Source organism: Macaca mulatta, chromosome 16 (assembly GCF_049350105.2).
Source record: "Macaca mulatta isolate MMU2019108-1 chromosome 16, T2T-MMU8v2.0, whole genome shotgun sequence".
In the NCBI taxonomy this organism is placed as follows: domain Eukaryota; kingdom Metazoa; phylum Chordata; class Mammalia; order Primates; family Cercopithecidae; genus Macaca; species Macaca mulatta.
The window spans coordinates 11,943,904-11,955,813 of NC_133421.1; positions in this window are offsets into that span (position 1 = coordinate 11,943,904).

Genomic DNA, 11,910 nt, shown 5'->3' on the forward strand with positions numbered 1-11,910 from the left:
GTTTTAACATCTGTGTCCCTAGGCCAATGATATTGAGCAACTTTTAGTTTTATTACTAGGCTTTCATGTATTCTCTTTATGAAATATCTGTCTTTTGCCCATTTTTGTTGGATTATTTTTTTAAAATACTGTTTTGTTTGTGTTCTTTATAAGTTATTTGTGCAGTATATGTATTGCATCTGTTTTTTCTAGTTGGTGGCTTGCCTTTTGTGTCCTTAACACAAAATCGATGAGCAGTAGCTTTTTTTTTTTTTTTTGAGACGGAGTCTCACGCTGTCACCCAGGCTGGAGTGCAGTGGCCGGATCTCAGCTCACGAGCAGTAGCTTTAACTTGAAGAAGACCAGTTTATCATTTTTTCTTTTATATTTAGTGCTTGCTGTGTTCTGTTTAAAGAATTTTGCATGAGATTACAAAGGTGTTCTCCTATATTTTCTTCTAGGAGATGTATAAATTTAGGATTTACATTTAAATCTGTTATTTACCTTGAATTAATTATTATATATGAGTTATTATTTTTTCCATACAGATGTCTAATTGATCCATCATCATTTGTTGCAGAGACTTTTCTTTCCACATTGAATTGCATTAGCAACTTAGTAAAAAGTCCACTACATACATACTGGATCTATTTCCAGACTCTCCATTCTTCTCTATTCTGTTCCATTCATGTATTTTTCTACCCTTACACTAATACCACACTATCTTAATTACTGTAACTTTGTAATAAATTTTAACATCTGTTGGGTAAGTTCTCCAATTTTGTACTACTTATTTTTCAAGACTGCTTTGGCTACTGTAGGTACTTTATATTCTTATATGCATTTTAATATCAAATTGCCAACTTCTACTGAAAAATAAAGCTTGATAGGATTTTGATTAGGGTTACATTAAAACTGTAGATCAATTTGTGGAAAACTGACAGATTTACAATATTGAGTCTTCCAGTCCAAGAACATGGTGTCTCTCTCTCTCCTCTCTCTTTTAGTTCATTTTTTAACAGAAAGTGTTTACTGTTTTATTATTAAGCAAGGTATCTTAGCTGTGCTTTATTTGTAGGTGCCTCTTACTAGATTGAGAAAGTTTTCTTTTATTGCTTGTTTGCTGAGAGGTTTTTTTTTCATGGATGGGTATTGGATATTGTCAAATGCTTTACTGCATCTGTTGAGATAGCTATATGATTTTCTTTTTTATTCTGTGAGTGATTTTTGAATATTAAACCTACCTTGCATTCTTGTGATAAATTCCATTTGCTCATGATTTATTATTATTATTATTGTTGTTAATATTGTTTTCATATATAGTCTTGCACTGTGTAATGACATTTTGGTTGACAAGGGACTGCATATATGATGGTGGTCCCATAAGATTGTAATACTGTATTTTTACTGTACCTTTTCTATATTTAGACATGTTTAGATACACAAATACCTACCATTCCACTACAGTTACCTACAGAATTCTGCACAGTAACACTGTCCAGGTTTGTAGCCTAGGAGCAACAGGCTAGGTGTGTAGTTGGCCATACTGTCTGGGTTTGTGTAAGTACACTCTGTGATATTTGTACAATGAGGAAATTGTCTAATGATGCATATTTCAGAACATATCCCCATTGGTAAGCAACACATGACTGTATTGTTAGACATTGTTGGATTTCATTTGCCAAATTTTTGTTAAGGATTTTTGCATCTATTAGGGATATTGGACTATAATTTTCTATGTTGTTTTTCTATTCTCGATTTCATTAATTTCTCCTCTAGTCTGTATTATGTCCTTTCTTCTGCTTACCTTAGATTTCATTTGTTTTTCCCACCCGCTGTGCCTTAGGTAGAAAATTAGGTTATTATTTGAACTCTTTCTTTTCTCTTTATATAGGCATTTACAGCTATAAAGTTCTCTGTAAGCACTGCTTTAGCTGCATCCCATATGTTTTTGTATATTGTATCTTCATATTCATTAATCTCGAAGTACTTTCTGGTTTCCCTTTTGGTTTTTTCTTTGACACATGATTATTTAGGAGTGCGTTGTTTAATTTCCACAAATCTGTGATTATCTCAGATTTTTTCCTAGTATTGATTTCTAACTTCATTCCATTGTGGTCAGAGAACATACTTTGTATCATGTCTATCCTTCTAAGTTTATTGAAGTTTGTTTTATAGCCTAGCATGTGGTCTGTCCTGGAGAATGTTACATTTGAACTTGAGAAGGATGTATATTCTGTTGTTACTGGGTGGCGTGTTCTATGGATATCTGTTAGGTCTATTTGGTTTATAGTGTTTTCCAAGTCTTCCATTTTTTCTTATTGATCTTCATTAATTGTTACATCCATTATTGAAAGTGGGGTATTGACATCTTCAATCATTATTGTGGAATTGTCAGTTTCTCCCTTTATTTCTGTCAGTTTTTGCTTCATGTGTTTTGGTGCCTCTGCTATTAGGTGCAAATATATGTGTAAGTGTTATGTCTTCCTGATGAGCTTATCCTTTTATTATTTTTTCATTATAAAATGTCTCTCTTTATCTCTTGTAACTTTTTTTTTAAGTCTGTTTTGTCTCCTATCAGTATAGCCATTCCATTTTATTATGGTTCCTGTTTGCAAGATAATGTATTTTTCCATCTTTTTACTTATATTTGTGGCTTCCGTAGACAGCACATAGTTTGACTCTATATTTTTATACATTATGACAATCTCCGACTTTTGATTGGACTGCTTAATTCACATTCATATTGATTCACATTTAGTGCTTTATTGGTATAGTTGTAATTATTTCCTATATGTCCCATGCCTTTTTTTGTTCCTCTTTTCTGTCTTCTTGCTTCATTTTGCATTGAATATTTTCTAATGCAGCATTTTAACTTTTTAGTAATTCTCTCACTATATTTTTATTTTATTTTTAAATTTTTCTATAGAGATGGGTTCTCACTTTATTTCCTATGCTGGTCTTGAACTCCCGACTTTCAGCAACCCTCCCACTTTGGCCTTCTAACATGCTGGGATTACAGGCACGAGCCACCATGCCCACTCCTTTCACTGTATTTTTAATAGATACCCTAGAGTTTACCGTATACTGTAAACCTTAACTTAACAGAATGAGTTTCAGATTTATACTAGTTTTATTCTAGTGACATATAGAAAAGTTACTCCTCTATAACTCTATTCCATTTTTCCCCATTTTTGGCCTATTACTGTTCCCTATAGCTTTTAATGTTACAAACCCAACAGTACATTGTTAAAGTTATTATTTTACTATTTATAGTCATTTCCTTAGCCCAGTACAGCTTTGTTCCCACAAAACTCCTTTATGCTGTGTTGGCATGTTACACATATATTACATTTCTTTATGTTACAGGCCCAACCATACAATGTATCTGTATTATTTTATACAATTGCTTTTTAAGTCAGTTAAGAGAAGAAAGGAGAAAAAAATGTGAATTTCTACTGTTTTATAATTGCATACTTAGATTTTCTGGTACTCCTTTTTTTGTGTGGATATGAATTGCTGTCTGGAGTTACTTGCTGTCAGCTTGAAGAATTTTCTTTAGTATTTCTTATCAAGCAGGTTTGCTATGAGCAAATACTCTCAGTTTTTATCTGGGAAAGTGTTTATTTCACCTTTGCTTTTGAAAGATAGGTTTGCTGGATATAAGATTTTTTGGTTGATGGTATTTATTTATTTATTTATTTATCTTTGACCACTTTGAATATGTTATTTCTCCTGGCCTCTATTATTTCGGCTGAGAAGTCAGCTGTTAATCATACTGTTCTTTTGTAAGTAATGAGTCATTTTTCTCTCACTGCTTTCAAGATTTTCTCCTTGTCTTTAATTTTCAGCATTTTTACTATGATGTATCTATAGAACTATTTGCATGTATCCTACTTGGTGTTCATTGAGTTACCTGGATGTATAGATAATTGATAAATTCAGGGAGTTTTCATCTATTATACATTTGAATATTAAATGTATAGATAACAAATTCAGGGAGTTTTCATCCATTATACATTTGAATGTTTTTTCTGCTCCTTTCTCTTTGTCCTCTCCTTCTGATATTCTCACTGTGTATATATCAGTGTACTTAATTGTGTTCTACATTCCTTTGAGGCTCTTTTCATTTTTTATTATTCTTTTTTCCCTCTCTGTTCTTTGGCTTTCATAAGCTTTATCAATCTGTCTTCAAGTTCACTTATTCTTTCTTCTTCCAGTTTAAATTTCCTGTTGGGCTCCTCTAGTGAATTTTTAAATTTCACTTATTGTATTTTCAACTCCACAATTCTGTTTTGTTAAAATAATTTCTACGTTTTTATTGATAGTCATTATTTGATGTGACATTGTCATTATGCCTTCCTTTACGTCTTTCATCATGTTCTCTTTATTTCTGTGAAAATGTTTATGATAACTACTTTGATGTATTTTTCTGTTAAATTCAACATTGATTGCTGTCACAAGCAGTTTCTGTTGTCTGATTTTTTCAGTGTATGGATCATACTTTCTTATTTCTTTGCATGTATCATAATTTTTTGTTGGAAACTGGACATTTCAGATAATGTATTGTAGCAACCTTGGGTAGTGTTGTCCTCTCCAGGGATTGTCAGTTTTATTTTCTTACTTATTTGTTATTAAACAATTTCTTTATTTTTAAAAATTTTAATTATTTTAAAAATTAGTACATAATATTTGTACATATTTTTGGGGTACACGTGATATTTTGATACATGAATACACTGTGTGATGATCAAGTCAAGGTATTTAGGACATCCATCACCTCAAATATTTATCATTTCTTTGCATTGGGAACATTTCCATTTTTTTTATTCTAGCTATTTTGAAATATACAATATATTGTTGTTAATTAGAGTCACGCTCCTGTGTTACCAAACAATGGAACTTATTCTTGTGCTTATTTGTTTTTAACTGGCTGGTTTATTTCAGTGAAGTTTATTTCCCACCCACAGTTTAAAGCTTCTGAAATTGCTCCTCAGGGAGGTGCAGCTTTGGTATGCCCACAGCCACCCTGTGTTGACAGTGGTTTTGGGAGGGTCTCTTCCTCTCTTTCTCTGACCACACCCAGATGTCAAACTCCACTACTAGGTGGCTGATAGCTTTATTGATTTTAATAATTCCTTTGGGCATAAATTGCTCTGTGAATGAATCCAATCAAATTCTATCTCCTTTGAAAACATAATTTCTGAGGTCAGTGTTTGATATTTGTTTTGATCCCAGGGAGACTTCTCCCAGACATCTTATTACGTGGTTCTCTCCTAAACACTAGCTGGCATGCAGTTTAGCCTATATATTTAATTTCATGGCAATTTGTTTTTAGCACAATGTGTCCTGTTCTTGAAAGTGAACTTGGGTTTTAATTTCTCTGTCTTCTGTTGCAAATGAAATCAGTTCCTTTGGGCAAAGATTAGGAGCTCTGTTTTATGACCGACTTCTCCCCTAAGGCAAAATCTGAGCCAGGGCTTTCGAGCTGGTGGTGGGGACAATTTTAATCTTCCATCTGATTGACACCTCCATTCTGGGAACTGAGCACTTGGTGGGGATGAGCAGCAGCCTAAGGTCCTCTTGGCTTGTCTCTCCTTGTGTAGAACCTCCACCTCATAAGTCAGGTCAAGGGTGATCAGGGCCCTAATGTTCTCAGCATCTAGGGTAGAGCCTCTGTTCCTTGAGTGGTAGCTGGGCAGAAAAGAGAGCCTAAACCTTTCAATCACACTTGCTCAGGTCTTAGCCTCAGAGACAGGTAGCTGGAGGCTGAAGGAAAAAGACCAATGTTTTGCGCTTTCTAGAAAGAAAGCCCTCTGACTGGGAGCTTGAGGAAGAGGAAATCCTGCAGTTGGCTGTAGCAATCTGGAGTGGAGTCCCACCTCTCTGTGCTGGGATGGTAAGAGGCAAGAAGTGATTTTGGTTCAGTACCACAGAACTTTACCCTTCTTACTGAATTTGCATAGATTTTCTTGATAGATGTTTTTTCCTTTTCTGTTTTTTCCTTTTGTTTCTTTAGGACCATTTATTTTCAAAGACTTTAAATGTTGTTTTGTTTAAAATAATTTTCACCTATTTCAGTGGGAAGAGGATCAGTGGAGCTCCTCACACTGTCATGCTGGAAGTAAATCCTCCCTATAGCACACGTGTGTGTATGTGTGTGTGTGTTTCTTTGTATGTCATTTTTAGTAGTTTGCTTTAGGTATTACATTATGTGTGTCTCATCACTGTCTTCTGTTGTCATGTTATCAGTTCAAGTGAAACATATAAATTTTACCTCCCTGTAAGTCCTTTTATCCTCCCAGTTTGTAACTGTCTTAAACATTTCCTCTGTATATTTTTAGAACCACACCAGAAGGTGATACAATTTTTGTTTCAATCATCAAACATAATTTATGAAACTCAAGAACAGAAAATCTTTTCTACCTACTTTTATTTTTGCTTATCATATTTTTTCCTCTTTGATGTTCTAAGGTTTCTTTATTCACTTTTTTCCTTTCTGCTTAGAGACTTTCCTTTAGCCATTATTTTAGGCTATGACAATTTTCATAGTCTTGATCTAAGACTTAGGTCTAAGACTTAAAATAGTCCTAATCTAAGAATGTCTTGATCTCCCTTTCATTCCTGGAGCTTATTTTTGCTGGACATAAGATTCTGAATTGACATTTTTTTTCAACTACTGAAAAATATTGTACTATTTATTTCTGTCCTTCATGATTTCTGATGAGAAATCCCCTGTCATCTAAACTGTTTTTCTCCTATAGGTAAGATGTCATTTTTCTCTGGCTGCTTCCAAGATTTTGCTTTATTTTTAGTATTTAGAAGTTAATGATATGCCTTGGTGTCGATTTCTTTGAGTTTATCCTGTATAGATAAACTGTTTCTTGAATCTGTAGGTTTATGTTTCCTAACAAATTTGTAAGTTTTCAGCCATTATTTTTTAAGTACTTTTCAGCCCCACCCTCTTTTTCCAGCACTCTGATAACATGAATGTTAGGTCTTTTGTTTTAAGGCTCTGTCTACTATTTTTTCATCTACTGCTTTCAGTTGTTCAGGTTGGATTACTTCAATTATTCTTATTCCTACTCACTGATTTCTCTGTCCTCTCCATTTTCCTGTTGAGCCCATCCACTGAGCTTTTTAATTCAGTTATTGTATTTTTCTCTTGTAAAATTTCTACTTTTTTAACGTCTTCTTTTTATTTCCTGAGGCTTTCTCTTTCTTCATTTGTTTCAAGCATGTTCATAGTTGCTCTTTGAAGCACTTTTATTATGTCTGTTCTAAAATCTTTGTCAGGTAATTTAACATCTCTATCATCTTGGTTTTGGCTTTTTTAACTCATTTATCTTCTTTTCATTCAGTGTGAGAGTTTCTTCGTATAATGAGTGATTTTCAGTTGAAACTTGGGCATTTTTGTATTATGTTCTTGGAATCTGGATCTTATTTAAACCCTTGAATTGGCTTTCTGTTACACTTCTCTAATAAGGGAAGGGATGTGGTTTGGCTGTGTCCCCATTGAAATCCCACTATGAATTGTAATAATCCCCACATGTCAAGGGCAGGGCCACGTGGAGATAATTGAATCATGGGGTCGGTTTCCCCTATACTGTTCTCATGGTAGTGAGTAAATCTCACAAGATCTGGTGGTTTTATAAATGGGAGTCCCCCTGCACAAGCTCTCTTGCCTGCTGCCATGTAGGACATGACTTTGCTCCTCATTTGCCTTCTGCCATGATTGTGAGGCCTCCCCAGCCAGTGGAACTGTGAGTCAATTAAACCTCTTTCCTTTATAAATTAACCAGTCTTGGGTATGTCTTTATTAGCAGTGTGAGAACAGACTAATACAGGAAGTAAGTGAAGGGGGGCTGGTGATGCCACCTTACCGTTCCCAGATAGAGTTGAAAGTCCAGTTTCCCTTCTGTTAGCACTTGAATGGGGAGTATTTTTTCACTACTGTTGCATGGGGGTAAGCTCATTACCATTGAGCAACAGTGAAAGTGCTGACTTTCCTCTAGGCCTCCTTTAATGGTGGGAAGGACAAGGGGTGCCTTGTTACTCCTGTGTGTGGGAGTCAAAGATCCCAGTGTTGTCACTACTGATATGCGGTAGGAGGGCATTACTGACCAGCAGGGATGAAAATTCCATTTTCCTGCTTGGTTGGCATCATCACCCTCTAGTGCAAGTGCTGGGCATCTAATCATAGCCTCATAAAGGCAGAAGTATAGGCTTTCCACTCGTCTTTTGCTGGGGGTGGGGAGGGGTCACAGTCTTATTCTCTCTTGTTTGATTCCACTGGAGAAGCTATTGTCTAAAAAGCTATTGTCTAAGTTTTCTGTCTTGCTAGGCTGCCTGTTTCTTTTTCCTCTGGCTAGAGAGAAAGGCCTTTGTTGGGGCTTTTAAAATCTTCATCCACTTGTGTTTTTGTATTGTCTTCTTCTTCAGTTCCAAGTCTGGGGCATATAAGTCAAAAAGAAAACTCAGGGAATTTATGTCATTCCTTATGTCCTGAGGTCCTGTATTACTTCATCCTCATGCTGCTGATAAAGACATATCCAAGACTGGGTAATTTATAAAGGAAAGAGGTTTAATTGACTCACATTTCTGCAGGGCTAGGGCTTGCACCCTCTGAAGCAACATCCTGAGCTGTCCTTTGGCACCTTTTAGCTATGGCTGGAGTGACTGGGACGCTGGGCACCAAGTTCCAACCCTGCACACAGCAGGGGGCCCCTGGACCCAGTCCAGGAAACCATTTTTCCCTCAAGAAACTTGTGGCAGAAGGGGAAGCAAACACGTCCTTCTTCACATGGTGACAGCAGGGATAAGTGCTAAGCAAAAGGAGGAAAACCCCCTTATAAAACCATCAGATCTCATGAGAACCCACAGTATCACGAGAACAGCAGCATGGGAGTAACCACCCCCATGATTCAATTACCTCCCTCCCATGGCACATGGGGATTATGGGAACTACAATTCAATATGAGATTTGGGTGGGGACACAGCGAAACCCTATCAGGTCCCCGGCTTTTCCGTCTTTTCTCCATCTTTCAGAACCTCTTATGTAAGTTTTATGTATAATGCCCAGAGTTTTTTGTTGTACGTAATGAGAGGAATAGGGAAAAGTACAAATACTCTATGTTCCTGGAAGTGGAAGACTCTTTATAGATTTTTTTTTGTAGTTCTATCAATTACTGAGGAAAAGATGTTAAAATATACACCGCTTTAGGATGTACTTATGGATAATATGTGTAAGATGCCTAGCACTGTGCTTGGTACACATTAAGTTCTTATTATTCATTCATCCCACAGATATTTCTTGAGCACCCATTACATGTCAGGCAATGTTCATCAGATATTCAACAGTGAGCATAACAAAGTCCCTGCCCTTATGGAACTTACATTTTAGCAGAAGGAGACAGATGTTAAACAAGTAAATTAATATTTAAGTGGTGCCATGGACAGATATGAAGCAAATCAAGGAGATAAGAAGCATAAGTGGCAGGGTAGAGAGAAATGGTTGTTTTTTTTATACTGGGTGGCCAGGGAAGGTTTCTCTAATAAGGTGTAATTTGACCAGAATCCTGAAGACATTAAGGAGCAAGCCACATGGATATCTGGGTGAAGAGCCTCTGCTCTGGTGAAATGACAGATGACTGACCTTATTTGTAAGAGAAGAATGTCATCAGAATCTTTTGCTTGTCAGGGTATGGTGGAACTCAGAACAGTGTATTACTTCCAGAAGGAAGAGTTAGATGATCATGCCCCAGGTCTGGCTTTCCCATCTATTAGTCATACAACTTTTGACAAAGCACAATCTTCTGTGTACCTCAGTTTCCAAAAGGATTCTGTTTATCTCACATGGTTGTGAGAACCCAGTGACTGGCAAATTACACATAAAAAAGCATTTTACAAATGAAGCAAAGGGTTCTATAGATGTAAGATATTATAATTATATCGTTATTACTTCCAGTGCTATCTAACTTGGAATAAAAAACATTTAGATTATATTTTAGAGATTAGTTTTAGCTCAGCCTCCTAATGTCATGGATGAAAAAACAAGCCCAGGCCAGGCGTGGTGGCTCACGGCTATAATCCCAGCACTGTGGGAGGCCGAGGCAGGTGGATCACAAGGTCAGGAGATCTAGACCATCCTGGCTAACATGGTGAAACCCCGTCTCTACTAAAAATACAAAAAAAAAAAAAAAAAAAAATTAGCCGGGCATGGTGTTGGGCACCTATAGTCCCAACTACTTGGGAGGCTGAGGCAGGAGAATGGCGTAAACCCAGGAGGCAGAGCTTGCAGTGAGCCCAGATCACGCCACTGCACTCTGGCCTGGTCGACAGAGCTTGACTCCATCTCAAAAAAAAGAGAAAAAAAAGAGATTAAATAAAATGACCATCCTTTAGGGTCCCAAGAATTCAGACTCTAATAGGAGATTGGGATATAAGATAGATAGAAGAGGTAATGCTCTGGAGTAGAAGGATCCTGAGATTTCTTCTATTCTTAATACCTGTTTGGTTATTTGAACACTTGTGAATGGAGTGGAAAGAAGAAGATTTATGATATTTCCAGTGTTAGTCACAGAATTTGTTTCTGGTAACCATGGTTTTTAAGTTCTCAGAACAGAGAGAAAAAAAGGGATTGGCCTTGTTACAGATTCTTAGGGGGTTTTATTAGCGTCATGATGCTTGACATACCAAAAACACTAGGGTATGGTCATCTTTGCCTAGTTCTCTGTGTGTGCTTTAAATAGTTTTATCTGTAAGTTAGAGAAGAAGTCCCTTGCTTTTTTTTTTTTTTTAACGTTTCAGTCTTTTTCCAGTCTCCATTTCTTTCTGTCAGACTAAGTGTTAGTGTTACAATCAGGTAGGAATTGAACTTAAACTACCTGTCTTGGTCCTAATTCAGACTTGTGTGTTCTTGGAGACAGCCTCTGCCTTCTCCTTGCATGCATCCTGTTTGGGTTCTCAGATCCAGCAGCACTAGGTTAGAAACAGTCACCAAGTCTCAGTAATACCTCGTATCAATTAAAGGAAAGACGAAGAGTGCTATAAGCTGTCCTAGATTTTTATGTGTGGCTTTATTGTAGTAGATAAGGAAGTAAGTCTCTAAATCAGCTGGTCTGAGGAAAATGAGGAAAAATATTAACCAGAATAACTGTGACTCTATGTGCTTGCTCCTTTAATCAGGAAACCCATAATAATTGACCCATATGTAATAGAATACACTCTCGACTCTCTACATAAGCAATTATTTAAGTTGGGAGTCAGAATAATAAAGCAATTGCTCAGTGCTTTTGAGGTCAGTAGATTAACTCTCCAGAGCTTAATTAAAAAGCGATAATAAATGCCTGCTGTAGGGAGGATGTTTCATTAGTCTTCATCATGGCCTAGGTGAAGTATTCCTAATAATTATTTTCTACCCCTTTAAAATTCTCCTCTTATGAAGCAAGCTTCTCACTGCTAGTTAGGATTCCCACACTGGGGAAGGAAAGTTCCCAAAGCAGCCCCTCCATTAGAAAAGCCTAACTTTGAAAAGACAGCACCACTATAAAAGAATAGATCGGTATTCTCGTATTTTTGGAAGAAGCAAAATATTAAATTTTAAGAAAATATCAAAGAGAAGAACACTATGGCAATGGTTATGATAAAATTTGGGTCATATTCTTTCTGAAATTAAGAATTAAATTTCCTTTATGGTTCCTCCTTAAAATATACAAGATACTGAGAAAAGTCAGACTCCTTTTCTGGAGCAAAAATGGACAGAACTTTTTGGATAAGTATTTCTGTTGACCTTCTAATTCTACATACAGTAAGCAGAACTTCATCTTCATCATGGCGTAGGTGACGTATTCCTAATAAGTAAGCAGAACTGTATGTAGAATTAGAAGGTCAACAAAAAGATTTATCTAAAAAGTTCTGTCTGTTTTTCTT